Source organism: Dipodomys merriami, unplaced genomic scaffold, assembly GCF_024711535.1.
Source record: "Dipodomys merriami isolate MVZ:Mamm:240054 unplaced genomic scaffold, mDipMer1.0.p SCAF_42, whole genome shotgun sequence".
NCBI classification, from domain to species: domain Eukaryota; kingdom Metazoa; phylum Chordata; class Mammalia; order Rodentia; family Heteromyidae; genus Dipodomys; species Dipodomys merriami.
This window is the reverse complement of record NW_027205826.1, coordinates 4,508,327-4,532,820: the sequence shown is the minus strand read 5'-3', so window position 1 is coordinate 4,532,820 and position 24,494 is coordinate 4,508,327. Positions and strand designations below refer to the sequence as shown.

The 24,494-nt window shown below is 45.9% G+C and overlaps 1 protein-coding gene across 6 annotated transcripts in view; it reads right to left on the bottom strand.

Moving 5' to 3' along the window:
• Positions 1-14,463, bottom strand: part of Helz (helicase with zinc finger) — a 145,615-nt gene extending 131,152 nt beyond the window's left edge. For 3 of the 6 annotated variants that reach the window (XM_069993109.1, XM_069993114.1, XM_069993115.1), the window contains exons 1-3: positions 14,392-14,463; positions 12,684-12,739; positions 5,008-5,064 (exon numbers count right to left, since the gene is read on the bottom strand). The gene's annotated coding sequence lies outside the window, so the exon portion shown is untranslated. Of the gene's footprint in view, positions 1-5,007; positions 5,065-11,195; positions 11,332-12,683; positions 12,740-14,391 lie in introns of all 6 variants that reach the window. The other 3 variants (XM_069993111.1, XM_069993112.1, XM_069993110.1) reach the window with 3 other exon arrangements.
• Between the last annotated feature and the right edge of the window lie 10,031 nt (positions 14,464-24,494).

Sequence of the window (24,494 nt, the reverse complement as noted above, 5' to 3'; positions counted from 1 at the left end):
GGATGATGGGGACTTGGGGGATTGATTTCATTCTTCTTCCCATTCTTTCTTGACAAAAAAAATTTCCAGGGCTGGGAAGGTGGCTCAGTGGTAGAGCGCTTGCCTTGCATCGATGAGGACCTGGGTTCGACTCCTCAGCACCACATAAGCAGAAAAAGCCGGAAGTGGCACTGTGGCTCAAGTGGTAGAGCACTCACCTTGAGCTGAAGAGCTGAAGGACAGCGCCCAGGCCCAGAGTTCAAGCCCCACTACCAAAAAAAAGTTCTGTTAACAAAACCAGGCAGCGGTGGCTCACACCGATAATCCTACCTACTCAGGAGGCTGAGATCTGAGAACTGCAAACAGTTTCCTGCTGGAGCAGGAAAAGCTGTGAGACTCTTAACTATAATGAACTACTCAGAAAAAGCTCCAAGTGGTGCTGTGACTCAAAGTGGTAGATCAAAAGAGCTCAAGGACAACACCCAGGCCCTGAGTTTAAGCCCCATGACTGACAAAAAAAAAAAAAAAAGTTTCCATAACTTAAGTTTTCAGTTAGAAGTCATAAGCAGGTACAGTGGTTCAGTGGAGACTGGGGAAATCACAATTTGAGACCAGCCCAGGCATAAAAATTCACAAGACTACATCTCAATCAATAAATAGATGGGCAAAGTTGTAAGCACCTGCTATGTGAGTGACAAAGGAAAGCACAAATATGAAGGTCATAGTCCAGGCCAGTCTGGGCATAAAGCAAGACGCTATCACAAAAATAACTAATGCAAATAGGAACTGGCAAGGTTGCTCAAGTGGCAGAGTGCCTGCCTAGCAAGTGCTAGGTCCTGAGTTCAATCCCCAGTACCACCATAAATAAATAGTTTGAGTTGGAGACTCAAACTATTCCATGTCCAACTCTTTACTGAGCACTTCCACCTGGGTGAGGACCTTTATCACTTCCCAGCGTGGGAGAGAGAAGCAATTCCCAGCATCAGGAGATACCAGTCTTCACTCTGTTTTAGCTAACATTGAAAACTGCTGATTCCTCTTAAGTTCTCAGACCTAAACTTCCTTAAACCATTGCTCTAACAAATCTCTCAAGTTCCTTTTAGATTTAAAATTGAGATTTAAACTTTCTACTAGCCCCTTAAACTCATCATTTCACTTCCTAGCTCCTTAAAGCTTAGCCCACTCTTCCTCCTAAGCTTCTGTCCCTGACGTCCCTTTCTTACAACAACCACCTCCCTTGTGACTTGGGGTGACTGCTTCCCCCCACCTTATCCACCTAATCAGTCATCACCTCTCTCTCTTATCAACCTCCAAAATACCCCATTATCTCCTTTCCAATTCAATTCATCATCACCTCTCATTTGAACTCTACCCTGGACCTAACTAGGATACCTGCTCCTCAATACTCCTACCTCCCAATCCATCATATTCATCCCTGATCTGACAATTAAGGCCCTCCAATGGTCGATCCTCATCCTCATCTTTCATTTTTGTGCTTGAACGTAATAACTCCAGGCCCAGGTAATTTGGATATGAGTTTCCTGACACCCACATTTCCCACACTACCACTACAACACCCTATTCTTTTCATTGCTTCTCATCTTCAAGCAACTGAAATGCTACCTTTCAGTTGAAGTGTTCCATGGTATCTGCTAGGGGGCAATACCACTCTCCATCCCTACTCCTAGTTATTCCCCTAAGCACTTTGTTGGTCTCTTTCGCAATGAATTATCAAATTCTGGTGCCCTTATTCCCTCTACAAGATGATTAGCTCCTAGCCGGGCGCTGGTGGCTCACGCCTGTAATCCTAGCTACTCAGGAGGCTGAGATCTGAGGATCGCGGTTCAAAGCCAGCCCGGGCAGGAGAGACCGTGAGACTCCTATCTCCAATAAACCACCAGAAAACCGGAAGTGGCGCTGTAGCTCAAGTGGTAGAGCGCTTGCCTTGAGCTGAAGAGCTGAGGGACAGCGCCCAGGCCCAGAGTTCAAGCCCCACGACCAACCAAAAAAAAAAAAAAAAAAGATGATTAGCTCCTGGTCAACAGGAAGGATGTTTTATTTATTTCTGAATCCTTCAGAACAGTTTCTCAAAGAATATACCATAGATGAATTACAGTAGTGGTCTTTTCAGCCTCCAAGTAGCCACAAATGCTTAAGCCTCAAGCAGTCTCAGGCAGTCTCCTCCTTAAGCCAGTGCGTATCCCCAGTGCACAGTCTGCTGATAGCAGAACACTCAGTGCATACAAGATTTTAGACACTGACTGTCCAATAAATACTTTGAGTTGTCTCACAGAACAATGCATCTGCTCCCCTCCAAACTCCATCCCCAAGACCACTTACTGTTTAGGCCATTCTGTCTTCTAAACGTTTTCAACAAACATGTTCTCATACTCTTTTTACTAGCTGGTTATTTTGCCTTACTGTACAAAGTCCACAACAACACTTTTGTTGCATAATATATCAGAGGATACAGACAAATGACTCAAATTGTAAAATTCAGCATTAAACCAAAGAGATGCCAGTGCCTTTTCACACATTGGGGGGGGGGGGGGGTGAGAAATGTTTGCAGCCAGATGCTGGTGGCTCACACCAGTAATCCTAACTACTCAGGAAGCTGGGATCTGAGATCACAGTTTGAAGCCAGCCTGCACAAGAAAGTCCATCAGACTCATTTCCAATTAACTACAAAAAAAAGCCTAAAGAATTGCTGGGCTCTAGTGGTGGAGTGGTAAGCCTTGAGGAAAAAGATCTCAGGGATAGAGTCCAAGCCCTGAGTTCAAGCCCCAAGACTGGCACAAAGAAAAAAAAAAAGTCTGAAGAAAAAATGAATTTCTGTCTAACTTATGGTGAATCAGATACATCCATAAATCTGCTAGGAGTACAAACTGGCACAATACCCTTGTAAAACAGCATGATGATGTACACCAAAAGCCACAAAAACATTCATATCCTGTAACATAATGATGTATATTCCAGAATTTATCCTAAAGATATACTAAAAAAACAAAATACAATAATATCTACAATGATGTAGATTAAAGAGTTAACTGAAAACCAACCAGTAACATACATAACATAAAAGGGCTTAGGTAAATTATGAGCATTAGTTGATGATTTGTAACCTTTCCACATGAATTAAAATTATATGAAACTCATCGCACAGAAATGTTTTATCATCTAATTACTTTTTAAGTTAGTACATATCACGACTAAAAATCAAAAGTACGTAATTTGAAATCAAATGTGCAGTAAAGAAAATCAATTGTTTAAGAGTAATAAACTCAAACAAACATTTAACAATTTTCTGGTTTTTTTGGTCCGGTCGTGGGGCCTGAACTCTGGGCCTGGGCACTGTCCCTCAGCTCTTCAGCTCAAAGCCAGCGCTCTATCACTTGAGCCACAGTGCCACTTCCGGATTTTTCTGCTTATGTGGTACTGAGGAATCAAACCCAGGGCCTCATGCATGCAAGGCAAGCGCTCTACCACTGAGCCACCTTCCCGCCCCTTAACTATTTTTTAATTCATTTTCAATATTAAGGAAGTTCCAATAGTTGCCAGGCACTGGCAGCTCACACCTGTAACTCCAGCTACTCCAGAGACTGAGATCTGAAGATCGCAGTTCAAATCATTCCCCAACAGAAAAGTCAGTGGTAGAGCATATGCTGAGATGTGGAAGACCCTAGGTTCAACCTTCAGTATCAAATTAAAGAATTCTGGGGGCTGGGAAGGGGGCTCAGTGGTAAAACGCTTGCCTTGCATGCATGAGGCCCTGGGTTCAGTTCCTCACCACCCATAAGCAAAAAAAAAAAAAAAAAAAAAGCCGGAAGTGGCGCTGTGGCTCAAGTGGTAGAGCACTAGCCTTGAGCTGAAGAGCTAAGGGGCAGCGCCCAGGCTCAGAGTTTAGGCCCATGACCAGACCCAAAAAAAAAAAAAATTTTATTATTAATGCTCCATGAGAGTATGAAAATAATCTTCCAGGGGTTGGAGATATACTTGCCTAGCATGTACAAGGCCTTGAGTTTAATTCCTGACTGTCAAAAAAGAAAAAAAGTCTTCCAAGTTCCACTTTCTCAGCTATCAAAGATCAACTACTGCAAAATAATATGCAGTCAAGAACTGTCTTTAAGCCGGGCACTGGTGGCTCACGCCTGTAACCCTACCTACTCAGGAGGCTGAGATCTGAGGATCAAGGTTCAAAGCCAGCCCAGGCAGGAAAGACGGTGAGACTCCTATCTCAAAAAAAAAAAAAAAAAACCACCATGGGGCTGGAAAGGTGGCTCAGTGGTAGAGTGCTTGCCCTGCATGCATAAGGCCCTGAGTTCGATTCCTCAGCACCACATAAGCAGAAAAAGCTGGAAGTGGTGCTGTGGCTCAAGTGGTAGAGTGCTAGCCTTGAGCTGAAGAGCTGAGGGACAACATCCAGGCCCAGAGTTCAAGCCCCATGACCAACAAAAAAAAAAAAAAAAGAACTGTCTTTAATTGGAAAGTATTTCAGCAAGAGATAATATGAAGGGCTAATAGCATAAATGGAGACAGTACAACATTGGAAAAAAGCCCAGCTTTTTATTCCTGATAAGATTCTCAGTATTTAGGTCCTTCTAGAACACTATATATATAGTAGTCCATACCTAACATACAGATAACAAAATAACAGTGTTTAGCCAAGTTCATCAGGGCACGAGGTGATTACCATTCAAGTTCTAACCAGATGAAGACAGAATGAGTGCATCTCCTCGATTCACTTATTCAGAACAAAAGTAGAAGATGAACTGACCCTTACCTCTACCCAAAATAGTCTGACAGAGCAGTAGGAAGCCTCTTCACTTCATTCATCATTCAGTCTGTTCTAGAAACAGTTCGGTTCGAGCCCACCTCCTCAGATCACCACTGCGTCACACACCCCCAAGTCACTCCCCGTCCCGCCTCATGGTTTTTCACACTTTTGGCGAGATGAAGTCTATCCTATCCCTTTGTTCAGGGACTCCCAGCTTTTTGTTTTTACATACTGTTCTCCTAAACCTTACTCACCTGCAGTTCACTGCACTGGGTGTCACCCAAAGAGCCCATCAGAGCTCTTTATAATTTCTGAAAAAGAGAGAAGGGTGCTTTTAAATACTTGGTGGAAAATATCATTGAGTGCCACACATGGTGGCACAGCCTACAATCCTAGCACTCAAGAGACCGAAAGCAGGAGGGAGAAAAATGTACAACCTACCACACAGCAAAAGCGTGTCTCAAAGAAACAAGCCGTTGATTGCTATACCACTTCTGATGCATGAGTTTACACTACTGCTGGAATATCTGGTCTTTCAGTCCACAGTCCTCAATTAAATGTGACAAAAACAGCAGCAGACCAAAAATCCTAAGATAATATGCCTCTACAGATAAAAATTTTTAAAGAAAAAACAAAGTAAAAAAAGGCTGCTTTAATGCTGCTATTACTGAGCTGTGTGACTTGGGCTATTCAACTCCAGGCCCCTTTGTTTCTTATTTTCCTCAAGTGGAAAATAAGGAAGTTAGACTAAGTAGAACACCAGCTCTATTACTTCATTGATTTTGTGACTTTTCATTACTTAGCTCATAGTCCAGCCTAAATCCCTCCCTCCCCGCCTCTCCCCTCCCCATTGCAAAATGGGAATGACAACTATCTGGTGAGTTAGGAGAATTAAAGGAGATGATGGGTTATTAAAAGCCCATAATAAATATAATGTTCAGCTTATCACAAAATTTAACAGTAACTGATTACCACCATTCCCCAATCCCACGATTATCTAAATTCAATTCACAATTACTTTAAAAGATCAACAAGCCAAAACTTCACCAGCCTGACTACAAAATTAGTTGTCTCTGAGTCTAACACATCCACCAGTTATCTTAAACTGATGGGAATTTAAGATTATCATAATTACTTAACTTCATAGCAGAAGAGAATGAGCGGTCCCTACACAGCATACAGATTCTATATCAATGACCACACCTCCTTCACTCTACTCTCATTACTGCCAGTACAACTTGGGAACAGAGGCCTTCCAAAAGCTAAATGATACCCCATTATTTACCATGGACAACCCAAGGAGGGAGACTAGAGAGACTAGAAATGGAGGGAGAACATAGGTGTTTGTTTTTTCACCTTTTTTTGTTTTGTTTTGTTTTGTTTTTTGTCGGTCATGGGGCCTGAACTCTGGGTCTGGGCGCTGTCCTTCAGCAATTCAGCTCAAGGCTAGCGCTCTACCACTTGAGTCACAGCACCACTTCTGGCTTTTTTTGCTTATGTGGTGCTGAGGAATCGAACCCACAGCCTTGTGCATGCAAGGCAAGCACTCTACCACTGAGCCACCCTCCCAGCGCCACTTTTTTTGTTTTATATATGTAAGTATTGTCCAATTATTTTACTATAAGCATGAATAATTTTTGCATAAAAATGTTTTAAGATAATTAATCATATCAATTGCTGACAAAGTGGAACATGTATATTATGGGAATATTTCTTTTCTTTCTTTCTTCCTTTTTTTTTTTTTTTTTTGTCGGTCTTGGGCTTAAACTCTTGGCCTGGGCACTGTCCCTGAGCTCTTCAGCTCAAGGCTAGCACTCTACCACTTGAGCCACAGCACCACTTACAGCTTTTTCTCTTTATGTGGTAATAAGGAATTGAACCCAGGGCCTCAGGTATGCAGGGCAAGCACTCTACCTCTGAGCCACCCTCCCAGCCCTACCCCCCCCCCCCACTGAATATTTCTACCATAAAGAAAATTTCCACAGAAGAAAGCGAAGGGGAAAATTCAGGTATAAAAATTACAACCACAGGGGGCTGGGAAGGTGGCTCAGTGGTAGAGTGCTTGCCTTGAGACTCTAATCTCCAATTAAACACCAGAAAACTGAAGTGGCCCTGTGGCTCAAGTGGTAGAACGCTTGCCTGGAGCTGAAGAGCTCAGGGACACCACCCAAGTCCAGAGTACAAGCCCCATGACCGACAAAAAAAAAAAAAATACACCTTGGCCTGGCACCTGTGGCTCACACCTGTAATCCTAGCTACTCAGGAAGCTGAGATCTGAGGATCCATAGTTTAAAGCCCACCTTGGCAGAAAAGTCCCTGTGAGACTCTTATCTCCAATTAACCACCCCAAAACCAGAAGTGGTGCTGTGGCTCAAGTGGTAGAGTGCTCACCTTGAGCAAAAGGAAGTTCAGAGGCAGGACCCAAACTCTAAGAGTTCAAGCCCCAAGTCTGGGGGAAAAAAAATTGCTAGTTAGAGCAAGTTTCGGGCTGGGAAGGAGGCTCATGGTAGAGTGTTTGCCTTGCATGTATGAGGCGCTGGGTTCAATTCCTTAGCACCACAGAAACAGAAAAAGCCAGAAGTAGCACTGTGGCTCAAGTGGTAGAGCACTAGCCTTCAGCAAAAGCAGCTCAGGGGCAGCACCAATGCCCTGAGTGTAAGCCCCAGGACCGGCCAAAAAAAACAAAGGAAAGAAAGAGCAAGTTTCCTTCAATTTGGAAATTACATGAAGATACAAACAATTATATACTATCTGAAAATAGATATTCAGGCTTTTTAAAGCCAAACATTTTTCTTGTTGATAAATTTAAATATTTGTAAATTTATATTTGTTATGGCTATAATCAAAATAATTTGCCTCTATTCCCAAGAGTGTGACATATGGATTACATAATTAACAAATTTTCTCATGGTTGTTTTTCTGTCTTCTATTTTATGTTACCTTAAGTTCAAGTAAATGTTAAAAATTAAAACCTGTATTAAAACCAGTCTGATAAATTTTAAATTCTAATGATAAAAACAAGACACAGTGTACTTATTATAAGCTAATTTGTTGAATAGTAACTTTTTTTTGTACAACTACTTAAAGACAACAAATTTAATAGGGAAAAAACTAGGACTGGGAATGTGGCTTAGTGGTAGAGTGCTTACCTAGCATGCACAAAGCCCTGGGTTCAATTCCTCAGTACCACATACACAGAAAAAGCTGGAAATGGTCTGTGGCTTAAATGACAGCTTTGAGCAAAAGACTCTCAGGGACAGTGCCTAGGTCCTGAGTTCAAGCCCCAGGACTGGCAAAAAAAAAAAGGAAGGAAGGAAGGAAGGAAGGAAGGAAGGAAGGAAAGGAAGGAAGGAAGGAGAGGGAAAACAAAGGAAAGAAGAAAGGAAGGAAAGGAAAGGAAAAAGAATAACTACTCATCAGTTTCAGGATGCCCCAAAAATATTATTCCCACCACCCTGGAAGTAGTAGGACTACTAGGCATTATTCTCCTGAAGCCAATGCTACAGAGGTAATCCTAACATGCCCAAGAACTAATACAAACTGGAAGGTGATGTGATGTGATGTCGTGTGGTGTGGTATGGTGTGGTGTGGTGGTGGTGTGTGTGTGTTTCCTTGGGTGCCAGTCCTGGGGCTTAAACTCATGACCTAGTATTGTTCCTGGGCATTTTTTCTCAAGACTAGCACTCTATCACCTGGGCTAAGCTCTATTTCTCCTTTTTATAGCAGTTAATTGGAGATAAGAGTCTCCCGGACTTTCCTGCCCAGGCCAGCTTTCACACATCCTCAGACCTCAGCCTGAGTAGCTGAGATTACAGGCATGAGCCACCAGTGCCAGCCCCATACTCTCCATGTTTTATTTCCCTTCAAGAAAACATTTCAAAATACTATTTAGAGATCCAATTACATTTGCAAGTGCACCTACATAAGACTATGAAAATAAACAGCCTGAACAATTTGCTTAAGTAGTTCCTCCCCCTCCCTTGCATAATTATTATTGATACATTTGGCCCAAAATACTCCATACATTTGAACCAACAGGCAAAGTGCTTTATTTCTTGTATATGCCTTTATTTGGAGCTTAAATATAGCCTGACAGACAATTATGGACTAATCTGCATTCAATATTAATGCCAAGCCTGCTTCCTAGACAGTGAACACAGATGCACTTACAAGATCCAGTCGGCTCACTTATAGGTCCCTCTGCACTATTCTTAGCCTTTCATGAGTATGCTGTACATTTTTAAATTACACAAAGCCTTCTGCAAACAGGAATAATTTCTCCCGTTATTTTGGCATCAGTCCCTTTGCTAGTGAAAACTGGACAGTCCATAAATGTACACAGCCTTTAAGATAAGAAAAACTGAAAATCTGTGCTATTAGGAAACAAAACTTCTAACAAGTACAAAAAAAAAAAATCAGTTTCTCAGTTGACAGAGAAGTACAGGATTGTACTTACTGACTCCCAAAAACTACTACCTTTCCTAAAAATAGTGTCCTAGCTTAATAGCCAAAAGGACAAACTAAAAAAGCCAGACCTTTATCCAGCACAAAGACACACCTTCAAGATACTATGGTAATTCCCATTTTAGAACTCGGTGTGACAAGTTGCCTAGTGCCTACCCCTAGTTTCACTTTGAAGTGAATACTAACACTTGTCTACATAACTGAAAACTGAAAAATATCTTGACAGTTCAAGCCAATCAACACTAACCACACACATGATCACCTACTGATAAATATCCAATTGTAGACTAAATGAATATTTCTTTAGGCACAAAGTAGACCTTTCCACAGAATCATCCATACATTTTAAAATAACAAGATCAAAAGTTCAAATCAAGATGTCTAAGGCATAAAAAATACCCCTCCATCTGCAAACTGAACATCAATTTAGAAGTCTGTATGTGCTCTGCCAAGAACTAAAATTAGGGCTGGGAAGGTGGCTCAGCAGTACAGTGCTTGCCTTGCATGCATGAGGCCCTGGGTTCAATTCCTCAGCACCATATGAGCAGAAAGAGCCGGAAGTGGCGCTATGGCTCAAGTGGTAGAGCGCTTGCCCTGAGCTGAAGAGCTGAGGGACAGTGCCCAGGCCCAGAACTCAGGTCCCATGACCGAAAAAAATTTTAAAAAATTTAAAAGAGAATTAAAATTAGAATTATAAATAATACACATAAGCAGTGCTGAGTTTTAAGACAAATATGGTATGCGCACTTACAAAAGAATCTTGGGGAGCTGGGAAGGTGGCTCAGTGGTAGAGCACTTGCCTTACAAGCATGAGGCCCTGGGTTCGGTTCCTCAGCACCACATAAACAGAAAAAGCCGGAAGTGGCGCTGTGGCTCCAGTGGTAGAGCGCTAGCCTTGAGCTGAAGAGCTGAGGGACAGCGCCCAGACCGAGTTCAGGCCCCATGACCAGCAAAAAAAAAAGAATCTTGGTCTATGTCCACCTTCCTTTCTCAAAGTGTTTTTTTTTTTTCCTTGTGTATGTGTTTTAAAGGAAAAATTTCAATCTAAAAAAAAAAGTTCCTTCCTCTTTTTTTGTTCTTGTTGTTGTTGTCTGGTCATGGGGCTTCAACTCTGGGCCTGGGTGCTGTCCCTGTGCTCTTCGGCTCAAGGCTAGCACTCTACCGCTTGAGCCAAAACACCACTTCCAGTTTTCTGGTGATTTATTGGAGACAAGAGTCTCATGGACTTTCTTGCCCAGGCTGGCTTGAACCGTGATCCTCAGATCTCAGCCTCCTGAGTAGCTAGGATTTCAGGCGTGAGCCCAGCTAAAAGCTCGTTCGCCTTGAGCTGAAGAGTACAGGCTCAGAGTTCAAACCCCACAACCAGACCAAAAAAAAAAAAAAAAAGGTTTAAAATCCCAAGGCCAAATGTGTTCAATGAGGAAAAAAACTGAAATAACCTATTCATTGATCATAATTACACTTTTCAAAAAAAATCATACTAAAGTATTTTCGAAACTAAAAAACTGGTTAAAAATTGTAAACAGCAATTCTACCTATCTAGAGACTTGAGAGACAAAGAATGAGGAGAAAGAGAGTCAAGGCCAGCCTGGGCAGAAAAAGTCTTCCAGACTTCTCAATCCACAGCTGGAGAGTGGCACACACTTCTCATCCTAAACTATGTGAAAGCCTAAGACTGGGAGAATCACAGTTCCAAGCCAGCCCAGGCAGAAAAGTCCTAAGATTACGTCTCTGCGCAGGGAAGCAGAATGTAGTGGCTCGCCTGTCATTCCAGCAATAATAGGAAGCCTAAAATAAGCACATCTTGGTGCAGGCATCCCCGGGAAGTAAGACCCTATCTCAAAAATAGCCAGTGAAAAACAGGACTAAAGGCAAGGATCAGAGGTAGAGTGCTTGTCTTGCAACTGGAAGCACCTGAGTTCAAACCCACTATAAAAAATAGCTGTGAAGGTGGCTCAGTGGTAGAGTACTTGCCTACCATGCATGAAACCCAGGGTTCAATTCCTCAGTATCACATAAGCAGAAAAAGCCGGAGGTGGTGCCGTGGGCCAAGTGGTAGAGTGCTAGCCTTGAGCATAAAGAGAGGGTCAGAGTCCAGGCTCCAAGTTCAAGCCCTAGGACCGACAAAAAATAATTAATGAAAAATTCAAAGATGTATGCACAAACTTCTCTCTAGAATATAGTATGCTTACAAATCCCATACCAAGCCGGGCGCTGGTGGCTCACGCCTGTAATCCTAGCTACTCAGGAGGCTGAGATCTGAGGATCGCGGTTCAAAGCCAGCCCGGGCAGGAGAGACCGTGAGACTCCTATCTCCAATAAACCACCAGAAAACCGGAAGTGGCGCTGTAGCTCAAGTGGTAGAGTGCTCGCCTTGAGCTGAAGAGCTGAGGGACAGCACCCAGGCCCAGAGTTCAAGCCCCACGACCGACAAAAAAAAAAAAAAACAAAAAAAAACAAATCCCATACCAATGTCCTTTAAGTTCAAAACAGAACAAGCTAGATTGAAAAAAAAAAAACTTACACATACCAGGAAACAGTGACAAACTAGTCTTGTCCCTAATAAACTCAACACTATCATTTTTCTTTTTTTTTTTTTTGGGGGGGTCCGGTCGTGGGGCTGAACTCTGGGTCTGGGTGCTGTCCCTCAGCTCTTCAACTCAAGCTAGCGTTCTACCACTTGAGCCACAGCGCCACTTCCGGCTTTTTTCTTTTTTGCTTATGTGGTGCTGAGGAATCGAACCCAGGGCCTCGAGCATGTAAGGCAAGCGCTCTACCACTGAGCCACCTTCCCAGCCCAACACTATCATTTTTATTTCAAAAGCATTATTAGAAAGACAACTCCTATTCCATTTTGCAGAAACTAAAAGCAAGAGGTAGGGACTGTAGTCCAGAAGCAGAACATTAGCTTAACGTGTGAGGCTCCAGCACCATAAAAAAAATAATAACATAAATAAATTAAACAGAGGCAAGTAATTGACCTGCCTAAAATAATTCTCATCAATGGATAGGATGCATTTTACAAAAGTCCCACAGTGTACTTCACAACTCCTACAAACTGTAGATGCATAATACACAATCATTTATATTCAATGTAGATAAATTAGCATCAGACATCAAAAGAAATATAAATTAAGACATCCAATTAAAGTTACACAAGGAAACTTGAAGCAGCAAACTATAATTACCCCTGGAGAAGACACTGATCAAGGATAGCTGCAAATAACATTTGGCTCTGGACAAGCTCCACTATGTTTGAGTATGTTGTAGTCACTAAAAAGATTAGTGCATTTGACATATTTTTCCTTTCTAAATCTAGCCCTGCACAAACCCCATTTGACTGAGTGATATATTTGGAAACTAAAAGATGGCCCCACCAAATCACTTCGTTTCAGTGTTGCCCTTATAAGCTGATTAAGATAAAAAAAAGAAAAAAGGGAAATCATTTTTAAAACTCCAGTCTCACCTTACACATTTCACCAGCACTGTAGTTCATCAGTGATCAATTACTTCATCCAATTCCTGAGACAAATAGAAAAGTAAAATGTGTCTGTACAATACCAGTAACAGGCATTATCAGTGGCAAACACTTTTATCAGCCTGAAGTAACAGGGCAAATAAATTTCTCAGGGAAAAAGTTGCAAAAAATGGTACAGGACGTGCAGCTGTGTAGATGAATGTTTCTTTTACCTTAAAATGAAAACACTTCCTTACGATAAAATAGATTATAAAATACTCTCAAAGTTCAAAACACAGTCACTTTTTTCCAGCACTGGTTAACCGCACTTTCAAAGGGAACCAAAAAGAAAAAAAGTAATGAAAGAAAAGAAACCTCATTAATTTGGGACGAGAGGCAAAATTAAGAACAAACTAAACCGGGTGCTAGTGGCTCCAGCCTGTAATCCTTGCTACTCAGGAGGCTGAGATCTGAGGATCACGGTTCAAAGCCAGCCCCTTAGGTCAGGTCCGTATGACTCTTACCGCCAATTAACCACCAAAAATAAAAAGAAAGTGGAGCTGTGGCTCAAAGCGGTAGAGCATTAGCGTTGAGCAGAAGAGGTTAGGAACAGCATCCCAGGCCCTAGATTCAAATCCCACGATCAAAAAAAAAAAAAATCAAAAACAAAAAAAACTAAAGTAGGCAGAGATACTAACCCCACCCCTCCCTCTGCCATGGGGCCGCAGGAATCCACACTGGTGAAGTTTATAGACTTTTTAACTCTATTAATGATTTGCCTGAAAAGTGTAAGTGGTGAGGAAGAAGGTCCACTTTTTGAGTTGAAAACAAAAAAAAAAAAAAAAAAAAAAAACAAGCCTAAGGGTATCCCAGTCCAAAATGGGTACCACAACCCTGGCTTCCAGCTCGGGCCCGAGAGATCCTTGGCCAGCCAAGGTCGGGGGAGTGGGGGGCAGAAGTCACTTGGAGGGGAAGGGGGGGGGGGGAGTCTGAATGAGTTTGGGGACGAGGAGGGGGGGGAAGGAGTCAAACTTCTCCCGGTCTCTGCAGTTATCTCTGATCCCCGTAAAGGGGGGAACTCTTGAGGAAACTTCCAGGAAGAGGGGACAGCCTCGGTCTTGTTTCTGGCGGATGCACTCCGGGGCCCCCAGGAGCATGTCCGAAGGAAGGAGGGGAGCACGAAAAGTGCATCCAGGGCCGGGAGCCCTCGGAGGAGAGGGGGCGCACCCCTGACCCACTTTCCCTGGCGCCCCCCGGCGGCGCCGGCCCTCCCGGGGAGGAGGCCTCGGGCCCCGAGGGCCCCGGGCGGCCCGCGCGCTCCCCGCCTCCCCGGCGGCGGGGGGCTTCGTCCCGGGGCGGCCCGCGCCTAGGCGGCCTCCCGTGGACTCCCGGGCCCAGCCCGGTGCAAGCTTCTCCCCCCCCGGCCCCACCCCTCGCCTCGGCCCCCCCCCCGGGACACCGCGCCCTCCCACCCCGGGCGGAGGGGAAGGGGACGGAGCAAGGGGGAAGAAGCTGTAAACAGCCCCAGCGTCCGGGCCTCGCCTCGAAGAGCCCCGCTTCCCAGGCCCCGCCGCGGGTCGCCCGGGTCCCCCACCCGCCTCGGGACTGCGCCCCACGGGGCTCAGGGCACCGGAGGAGAGTCGGGGTTCCCCCTTGGAGGGCTCCTGAGGCCGGTGGAGCGGCCCCGGCAGCAGAGAACGGGGAAGTCAGGACTTACCTGTCATTACTTTCTACGCCATCTTGGATCCACTTGTCAACGTCCCCACAAAGCATTATGGGTAAGAAAGAGCCTTTAAAGTGACTCCCCCCTCCCCCCCCGCGGCCCCCGACTCCCGCCTCCCGCGCCGGCGCCGCCCCCTCCGGCCGCGCCTCCCGCCGGAAAGTTGCCGGGCGTCCCCGCCCGCCGGCCCCCCGCGCCCCCCGCGCCCGCCGCCCGGCCCTCGCCGCGGCCTCCCCGGATTTTGCAGTGAACCTTCAACCCATGGCTAAAAGGCGGCTCCGGGGGTGTGCGTGCCGTCGTGGTTGTTTCCCTCCGCCCTCCCTCCGATCCCGGGCCGCCCCGCCCCGCCGTGGCCTCCACGCGCCCCCCCCCCCCGCCACCCTCCCGGTCCTGGCCGACCCGACACCCCAACTTGTGCGCGCCGCCGGCCCGAGGCTTCGCGGCAGTCCGGTGCTGAGGGGTGATGGATGGGTGCGTGGGGACGGACCGAGGCGCACGCACGGGAGCGGCCCAGCCCCGCGGGCTCCCGGGGCCGCCGCGCGACGCCCGCCCCGCACGCCGGTCCCCCCCCCGCCCGCGCGCGCGTTCCGGGGAGGGGGGCGCGCCGTGGCCACGGTACGGGGGGTCCCCTGCGGGACTCGAGTGGACCGCAGCCGTCGGAACGCAACTGCGGAGGAGAGAAAGTGGGGGGGAGGGCTCAACGCAACTTTTACCCCCTGTGTGCTCGGCGTCTCCTCCTCTCGGCCGGAAGGGGGGGCCTGCGACCCCCTAGGTGGAGGATCCCCCCACCCGTCCCCACGAAGGTGGCTCGGGGTCCCGCCGCGGACCGAGCCTTGCCCGGGCAGGTAGCCGGTCACTGGGGGGCGGGGCGGGGCGCGCTGGGGGAGGGTCCCCCGGAGGGTCTGGGACGAGGGGAAGGGTGTGTCCAACGCTGTCCAACTGCCCGGTTCCACTGGGCGGGGAACCCCGTCGGCTGGGGGGGTGGGGGGGTGGAGCGAGGGCACCGCGCTGGCGGGGGGGGCGGGGGGGGGGGCGGGGCCGTGCCCCTCGGGGCCTGCACCGCTGGAGGCGACCCGGGCCCGCCCGGATCCCCAGCCCGCACCCCGTGAGGATCCCCAGCCCGCACCCCGTGAGCATCTGCTCCGCCTTATGCCCCGGGCCGAGCTCTGTCCCCGCCCTAGGGCTGAGCAGGCCTGAGCGCACACCCAGGTGACCCCTTACTCCATAGCGCCCCAACTTCCAGCAGTCCACTTGTCTCCCCGCCACCCCCCCCCGAGAAATGGAGGTCTGATGATACTCCTGTACCCCTCTTCCCAAAAAGCCATCGGTGTCTCTTTGAGGTAGGTCACTTGGGGAGCTTTCTGGCTGCGTTCCTTTCCCAAACCCCAAGCAACTTTGGTGCACAAAAAAAAATAATTTTTTGTTTGTTTCTGCCAAGACTTTCAGGCAGAGGCAGTGTTTGGCATACACCAGTCTGGATTCAGTCCCACCAGCAAAAAAAAAAAAAAAAAAAGAAACAAACAAAAGTGATCTTCCTCCAAGACATCAAACCTTAGGAAATTGTGTTTGGTACAAAATACTTTTGAATGGCTGGGCATTAGAGCACACACACACACACACACACACACACACACACACACACACACACACACACACACACACACACACACACACACACACACACACACACACACACACACACACACACACACACACACACACACACACACACACACACACACACACCAAAATACTTTTGGGCATTAGAGCACACACACACACACACACACACACACACACACACCAAAATACTTTTGAATGGCTGGGCATTAGAGAGCACACACACACACACACGTACTGGGAAGGCTGAGGATCCACTATTTTAAAGCTCTTCCAAATCCTACCAGAAGCTTCTCTAGGAACCACGATGGTGGCCCATCAGCCCTACCCCCAGGGAGCGAAAACCTCTACCAAGCAATTGTCTTGGCCTCCTGAGAGGAGAGGGGTGTGAACTCATCCAGGGTTGGCCCCAGGGTCACTGGTGAGGTAAGGTTAGGTGACTCATTCCCAGATTGCCGTGGGAGGTAAGCAGGGGAGGAGTCGTCTTTTCTCAGCTCTAGAGAAGCTGGAAAGGAGTACAGAAACTGGACCCTGGAGCCAGGTTCTTAGTTTCCAGCTATGGTACCCTCTTGGGGTTGAGGAGACTGGCACTTCACAAGCCCACCTTCACCTGGTCTTTCCAAGGCTCCCCAGTTGCTCCCCTTCCAGTCCCCCCTAGCACTTTTTTTTGCCAGTCCTGGGGCTTGAACTCACAGCCTAGGCACTGTCCCAGAGCTTTTGTTCAAGGCTAACACTCTACCACTTGAGCCACAACACCACTTCCAGTTTTCTAGTGGTTAACTAGAAATAAGAGTCTCAGGGACTTTCCTGCCCAGGCTAGCTTTGAACTGTGATCCTCAGATCTCAGCCTCCTTAGTAGCTAGGCTTACAGGCATGAGCCACCAGCCCCTGGTAGAGCTGGTAACTCTTACAAGTCTGTTGTCCATCAAAGCAGCCCTGTGATATTTTCAAAATGTAAGTCAGATCATATAAACCTACCAAAGATTTCCCAATCAAACTTGGAATAAACCCCAAATTCCCGCCAGTGGTTTAGACGCTCAGTGTAAAGTGGCCTTGCCTTCCCTCCCTCCAGGATGGGGCCAAGCTGGCCTCTCTCCAGGCCACACCCCTGTGTTCTTCCAGTGAGAACCCAGTTCCCCCACGTCATCATTTTTTTACCACTCAGGTCTTCACTCAAATGTTTCCTCCACTCCCCAAAGAGCACCTTTAATCCTTAACAGAAGGAGGTCACTTTATACTCCTGCCTGCATTAGGAGTGACCTTCTGTGAGCCCAAGGAGCTCCCTTCCCATAGCTTAGTACTCTCCTTCCCCTCTCCACAGCTTAGCATGCTCCCTTCTTAGGCAACTCTAGGCCCTTTTGTAAAGCAGTAAATAATCAGCCTCCAACACCTCTACCTTGGGATGGCACTTCTCTGGGGCAGTGACTACCATAGAAGGCAACAAGGGGGGGGTGGCCGTAGGGGGGGAGATGGGAAGGGGAAGCAAAGGAGGCAACAATGCTTGATAAGAAATGTATTCATTACCTTGCCCATGTAATTGTAACCCCTCTATACGGTATTTTCATAATTAAAAAAAAAAATTGCCTGGCACTGGTGGCTCACGCCTGTCATTCTTGCTACTCAGGAGGCTCAGATCTGAGGATCACGGTTCAAAGCCAGCCCAGGCAGGAAAGTCCATGAGGCTCTTATCTCCAATAAACCACTAGAAAACCGGAAGTGGCGCTGTGGCTCAAGCGGTAGAGCACTCACCTTGAGCTGAAGAGCGCAGGGACAGCACCCAAGCCCAGAGTTCAAGCCCCACGACCAACCAAAAAAAGAAGAAAAAAAAAAGAAGTCAGCAAGAGCCCCTTAGAGTGACCTTCAAGTCTGGGCAGCTGCAGGGCCCCTTATCTACTATTTGGGCAGCAACCATAAATCCTAGTCCACCACAATGAAGCCCCTGACCCACACATCCACACCAGAGTCTCCACCTCCTGCCCCTTTTAGCCCCTCCTGAACCTCCTAGGTTATATAGGTCACCTAAGACAATCACCAGTACTTCTTTTCACTTCTCTCCTGTGAGAATGAGTCCTGCTGGCCCCTTTCCTGGCAATAAACCTTTTTTTGTTCTCTGTACCTGGATGTCTTCAGGTTTTCTGGCAAAGTCTAAAATACTCTTAACACTTTCCTTAACGTGTTCCTTGTTCCTTATCCACCCACTCCCATTGGAGTATAACAAGCTAAGAACAGGCTTCTTTCTAACCTGTTCTTCTCAGTCTGCCTTCACCAGGGCCTAATGCATAGGGTGAGGCTTTGAAAATTGTTTTGAAGTACATGACCAAATTATTATCAGGGTGAGAGAGAACTGAAAAAGGCTTCCTCCTGGCTTCCTCCTAGCTGCTCAGGAGGCTGAGATCTGAGAATCACAGTTCTAAGCCAGCATGGGCAGGAAAGTCCATGAGACTCGGCAGAAGTGGCACTGTGGCTCAAGTGGTAGAGCACTAGCCTTGAACACAGAGAGGCTCAAGGACAGAGCCCAGGCCCTGAGTTCAAGCCCTAGGGACCAGCAAAAAGAAAAAGTGTGTAGGAGCTTGACACAGATGAACAGTCCTCCATCTCCTTAGATTGCTGAGACCATGTACAGTGCCCCGGGGTTCTGCAGGAATGGGGGTATGGGGAGGATCTCAGGCTGGCTACCTTACACTCAGCTCCATTTTAATCCTGATCTGATGAACACAGGTAGTCCCAAGTAATTCCTCTATATCTCTTCCTTCCTTTCCTGACATTTCTCTCCTCCATTGCTCATGGCTACAGCCTTAGTTTTCTACTACTTGAAGATCTCAAGGCCATTTAGATGTCTCTTGTTCCATTACATTCGCTAGTCATCTCCTAACACGCTTAAAGTTCCTTCTTTACCCTGAAGAATGACTCCCAAACCTCTCACTCTAGCCCAGTTTTCTCCTTAGCTTCAGACTCTTATCCTACAGCTTCTTAGCATTTCTACCTAGACCTTTCCAGGGTTTTATTTGTTTTGTTTTTGGGTTTGGGGTTTTATTGTTGCCAGTCCTGGGGCTTGAACTCAGCACCCTGGCACTCCCTGAGCTTGTTTTGCTCAAGGCTAGTGCTGTATCATTTAAGCCACAACTCTACTTCCTGCTTTTTTTGGTACTTTATTGGAGATAAGAATCTCCTGAACTTTTCTAAGTGAAGCTGGCAGATCTCAGCCTCCTGAATAGCTAGGATTACAAGCATGAGCCACCAGTGCCAGGCTCTGTTTAGATCTTTCTGGGTATCTCATACCCAGCCTCTGAAGGCTCAGAGAGAGAGAGAGAGAGAGAGAGAGTGGGATTTTAACTCAGCAACTTGCTCTTGCCTAGCAAGAGCTCTTCCACTTGAGCCATGCCCCCAGACTCTCCAGACTCCAGCCTTAAAACGGCTCAGATTGGGCTGGGAAGGTGGCTCAGTGGTAGAGTGCTTGCCTTGCATGCATGAGGCCCTGGGTTCAATTCCTCAGCACCACATAAGCAGAAAAAGCCAGAAGTGGTGCTGTGGCTCAAGTGGTAGTGCTTAACCTTGAGCTGAAGAGCTGGGGGACAGCGCCCAGGCCCAGAGTTCAAGCCCCATGACCTGCTTAGACTTCAATCACTCTTGTTCTCTCAAACTTTTCCTTCAACCCATCTGCAAATCCTTCTTTGCCTTCAAAATGCATTCACTTCTTGCCAGTTTTATCTAATCCATGATAATCTCCCCTTTGCTTCTGTCCCCACCTTGTTCAGTTTATTCTCAAAGTAGAGATTACCTAACCAGTCTTGATAATATTCAGATCAAATCATAGCACACCTCCACGCACACCCCTCTGATTCCTACTCACCCTGTTCAGAGGAGAAACTAGAGTCCTATTCAGACTCCCCCTTGTTCTGCTCTAGCCAGAAAGACGTTTGTGAGGCTCACGCCTTTGCCTCTTTCAATCCTTTGCCCATTCAGTTGAATCTCTCACACCATTCTATTTAAAAGTAGAATATTCCATTGGGCACTAATGGCTTATGCTTTTAATCCTAGCTACTCAGGAGGCTGAGATCTGATGATCAAGGTTCAAAGCCAGCCAGGGCAAGAAAGTCCATGAGATGCTTATCACCAAAAAAAAAAAAGTTGGCTCAGTGGTAGAGCGCTTGCCTGGCATGCATAAGGCCCTGGGTTCAATTCCTCAGCACCACCTAAGCAGAAAAAAGCCGGAAGTGGTGCTGTGGCTCAAGTGGTAGAATGCTAGCCTTGAGCTGAAGAGCTGAGGGACAGAGCCCCAGCCCAGAGTTCAGCCCCCATGACTGACCAAAAAAAAAAAAAAAAAAGGCCAAAATTAAAGCTTTAACTCAAGTGGTAGAATGTTATCTTTGAGCAACAAAGCACAGGGGCAGCACCCTGGCCCTGAGTTAAAGCTCTAGGACAGGCACAAAAAAATTAAGTATAGTATTCTTATACATCCTACTTTTTTTCCCTTGCTTAGTTTTTTCAACAAAACACATTTTATAAAATAACAAATCATTTCTCTATTTCTGTGGAGGAAGAAAATTCTAGTGTTTGCCTCCAATTCTTCCTATGAAGCCAGGCAGCAGTGGCTCCTACTGTAATCCTGTAATCTGGAGGATAAGAGCTGAGAATCCAGTTTCAATAGCCAGCCCAGGCAGGGAAGTCCACAAAACTCTTTTCTCCAATTAACTAACAAAAAGCCAGAAGTGGAGCTGTGGCTCAAGTGGTAGAGTCCTAGCCTTGAGCAAAAAAGCTCAGCAAGAGCACCTAGTCTCTGAGTTCAAACCCCAGGACTGGCAAGGCTGTACATATAAGATCCAACAAAAAAAATAATGGCCGGGCGCTGGTGGCTCACGCCTGTAATCCTAGCTACTCAGGAGGCTGAGATCTGAGGATTGCGGTTCAAAGCCAGCCCGGGCAGGAGAGACCGTGAGACTCCTATCTCCAATAAACCACCAGAAAACCGGAAGTGGCGCTGTAGCTCAAGTGGTAGAGCGCTCGCCTTGAGCTGAAGAGCTGAGAGACAGTGCCCAGGCCCAGAGTTCAAGCCCCACGGCCGACAAAAAAAAACGGCCGACAAAAAAAAAAAAAAAAAAAAAAAGGACAAGTGTGGAAACAAGATAACATGAAGGAAAGGGAGGAACAATAAGCAACAGACACAGTGCCACAACGTGGCCAGAAGTTACATTATAAGACAGAGAAGGTTCTTCAGGATGTCCTCGAAAGCAAAATACAAAACTGGACATTTCAAAAAGCAAAAATGTCATTGAAAAAGGCCAAGGGGAAATGTGTAAACTGAAAAACAATAAAGAATGACATGATAGGCAGATTCTACAGCATTTTAGACCCAGCTAGAAAGGAAATTCATGAATGGGAAGTTATATCAAAGGCAAACATCCAGACTGAAGTAAGACAAAAAGAATGGAATCCACAACTGGAGAGGTAAGGGGCATAAAGGATACCTGAGAAGGCCTGGTATCCATGCAGTTGGAGTCACAGAAATAGGGAAGAATTTAAAGATATGGGAATAGAAGTTTACAATGGAGTTTACACAGCTATTAGAATAGTAATGTCATTTGCAGGGAAATGGGTGGACCTAGAACAAATCATGTTTAAGTGATGTTAATCATGTTAAGCTCAGAGAAAGGGCCATATTTTCTCTCATATGAAGAAGCTAGATCTAAAATACACCCAGACAGGATAAATCACATGGGACTTTAGACACACACAGTGAGACCAAAAGCAGATACTCTTAGGAATACAATGGCACAATGCCTATGGGCCTCTGATCATATAAAATAATATTTATCAAAACGAGCTCCAGGAAGTGGAAATCAGGTTTTTGTTTATTTTGTTTTCTTTTGTATTGTTTGTTCATTTATCTGTCCTTGGAAGTATAAGATGGGACACAGAAATGGAGGGACAGGCCCGGTGCCGATGGCTCACGCCTGTCATCCTAGCTACTCAGGAGGCTGAGATCTGAGGATCATGGTTCAAAGCCAGCCCAGGCAGGAAAGTCTGTGAAACTCTTATCTCCAATAAACCACCAGAAAACCAGAAGTGGTGCTGTAGCTCAAGTGGTAGAGCACTTGCCTTGAGCTGAAGAGCTGAGGGACAGCGCCCAAACCCAGAGTTCAAGCCCCACGACCGACAAAAAAAGAAAAGAAAGATAGAAATGGAGGGAGGACGAAGGGTGAACAAATGAAGCAGCGGTACTCACTAGACATTATTTTGAAAATGAACTATATTGCCAGGAGCTGGTGGCTTACACCTGTAATCCTAACTTCTCAGGAGGCTGAGATCTAAGGATCACAATTGGAACCCAGCCCAGGCTCCAATTAACCAAAACCCGGAAGTGGCGCTGTGGCTCAAGTGGTAAGAGTACTAGCCTTGAGCACAAAGAGGCTCAGGGACAGTGCCCAGGTCCTGAATTCAAGCCCCAGGACTGGCAAAAAATAATAAGATCTCGGAGTTGTACTTCTCTTTTGGGTATTTGCCCAAAATATTTCAAAGCAGACATTCAAACAGATGTTCGTACATACATGTTCATAGCAGCTTTCTGCATAAGAGCCAGAAGAGAAAAATAACCCAGGTAAGGCATGAACATACAAATGTGATTGATTGGTCCATACTCCATACTGTGGAATATTATGGACCTTTAAAAAGGGAGGACATTGTTAAGGCTAAAATGTGTTTGTGACTTTAAGTATCACTATAGTGTGAAATATGTGAAATGTATATAATCACCTAATCTCAATTTGAAAAAGAACCGTGAGAGAAGGGATGGGTTAGGAGCGATGGGTGACAATGTTGTCAGACACCTTGTATCATATACTGTTTTATAGAATGGGAACTTCTTTGTACAACTACTTAAAGATAATAATAAAAAAATGTTAAAAAGGCGGGGAGGACATTCTGACACATGACACGGCACGCATGAACTTTGACCTTTATGCCAGTGAAATACAGCAGACACAAAAGGACCCAAACTGTATGCTTCCACTTACAGGAGATTCCTAGATTAAACAGATGCAGACAGACAGGAAGTAGAAGGGCATTGCCAGGGCTGCAGGAAGTCAGAAATGGAACTTTAATGGGTAGAGTTTTAGTTTCACAATTTCTGGAGGGATCAGTTACAATATAATATGGATGTAATTTACTGAACTGTTTTTTTAGTGGTAAAAGCATAATTAAATATAGGCACTATGTATTTTATCACACATTAAAAATAAAAGCTAGCCAGGCAATGGTAGCTCATGGCTGTAATCTTAGCTACTTAGGAGGCTAAGATCTGAGGATCACAGTTCAAAACCAGCCCAAGCAGGAAAGTCTGGGAGACTCTTATCTCCAATTAACCACCACAAAACCAGAAGTGACACTATGCTTCAAAGTGGTGGAGCACTAGCCTCAAGTAAAGAGCTCAAGGACTGCTCCCAGGTCCCAAGTTCAAGCACCAAGACCAACAAAAAAATAAAAGCCAAGCACCAGAGGCTCACACCTATAATCCTAGCTACTCAAGAGGCTGAGATCTGAGAGTTACAATTTGAAGCTAGCCCCAGCAGGAAAGTCCAAGAGACTCTTATCTCCAGTTAACCAGCAAAAAAGTTTAAATGGTAGTGTGCCGGCCAAATGAGAGCAAGAGGCCCCAAGTTCAAGCCCTAGGACTGGGCACCAAGAAAAAAGATGGAATTGCAGTGAGAGATAGACACATCTGTAATTAGAGCGGGTGTTATATTTGTCAGTACTGGAAGGACAAGCAAATGCAAAATTAGTAAGAAATCAGTATGAACAACTGGATAAGCAAACTTTAACCCACTGGACATACATAGCTACACCCCAACTACATGCCACATATTCTTTTCAAATGTGTATGGAATGTTTATGAAATGCTAGGCAATAGAGCAAGTCCCAACAAATTTCAAATGATCTAAATCAAACAGTACATTCTCAGACAATGAGGCGATCAAGCCAGAAAATAAGAACTTAAAAGAAGTAAATGGAAAATATCTACATGCTCAGAAAAATATATATACATATAGTTTTGTAGTTATTTAAATATATATATATAACTAAATAACTGATTTTTTTTTTGTCGGTAATGGGGCTTGAACTCTGGGCCTGGGCACTGTCCCTGAGCTCATCAGCTCAAGGCAAGTGCTCTACCACCTGAGCCACAGTGCCACTTCCAGCTCTTGTCTGGTTAGTTGGAGATAATAATAGTCTCACAGACTTCCTTCCCAGGGCTGGCTTCCAACCTTGATTCTCGGATCTCTGTCTCCTGAGTAGCTAGTATTACCGGTGTGAGCCATCAGCACCTGGGCTTACAGTTTTTGAAAGGGGAATTAAGCAGGTGTGTACTGTAGTTCCAGACCCTGGAGAAGCAAGGTGGAAGGATGGCTCAAGTCCATGAGTTCAAGGCAAGCTGGGGCAACATAGCAAAACCCCTTCTCAAAAGAAAAAAAGTTACAAGATTAAAA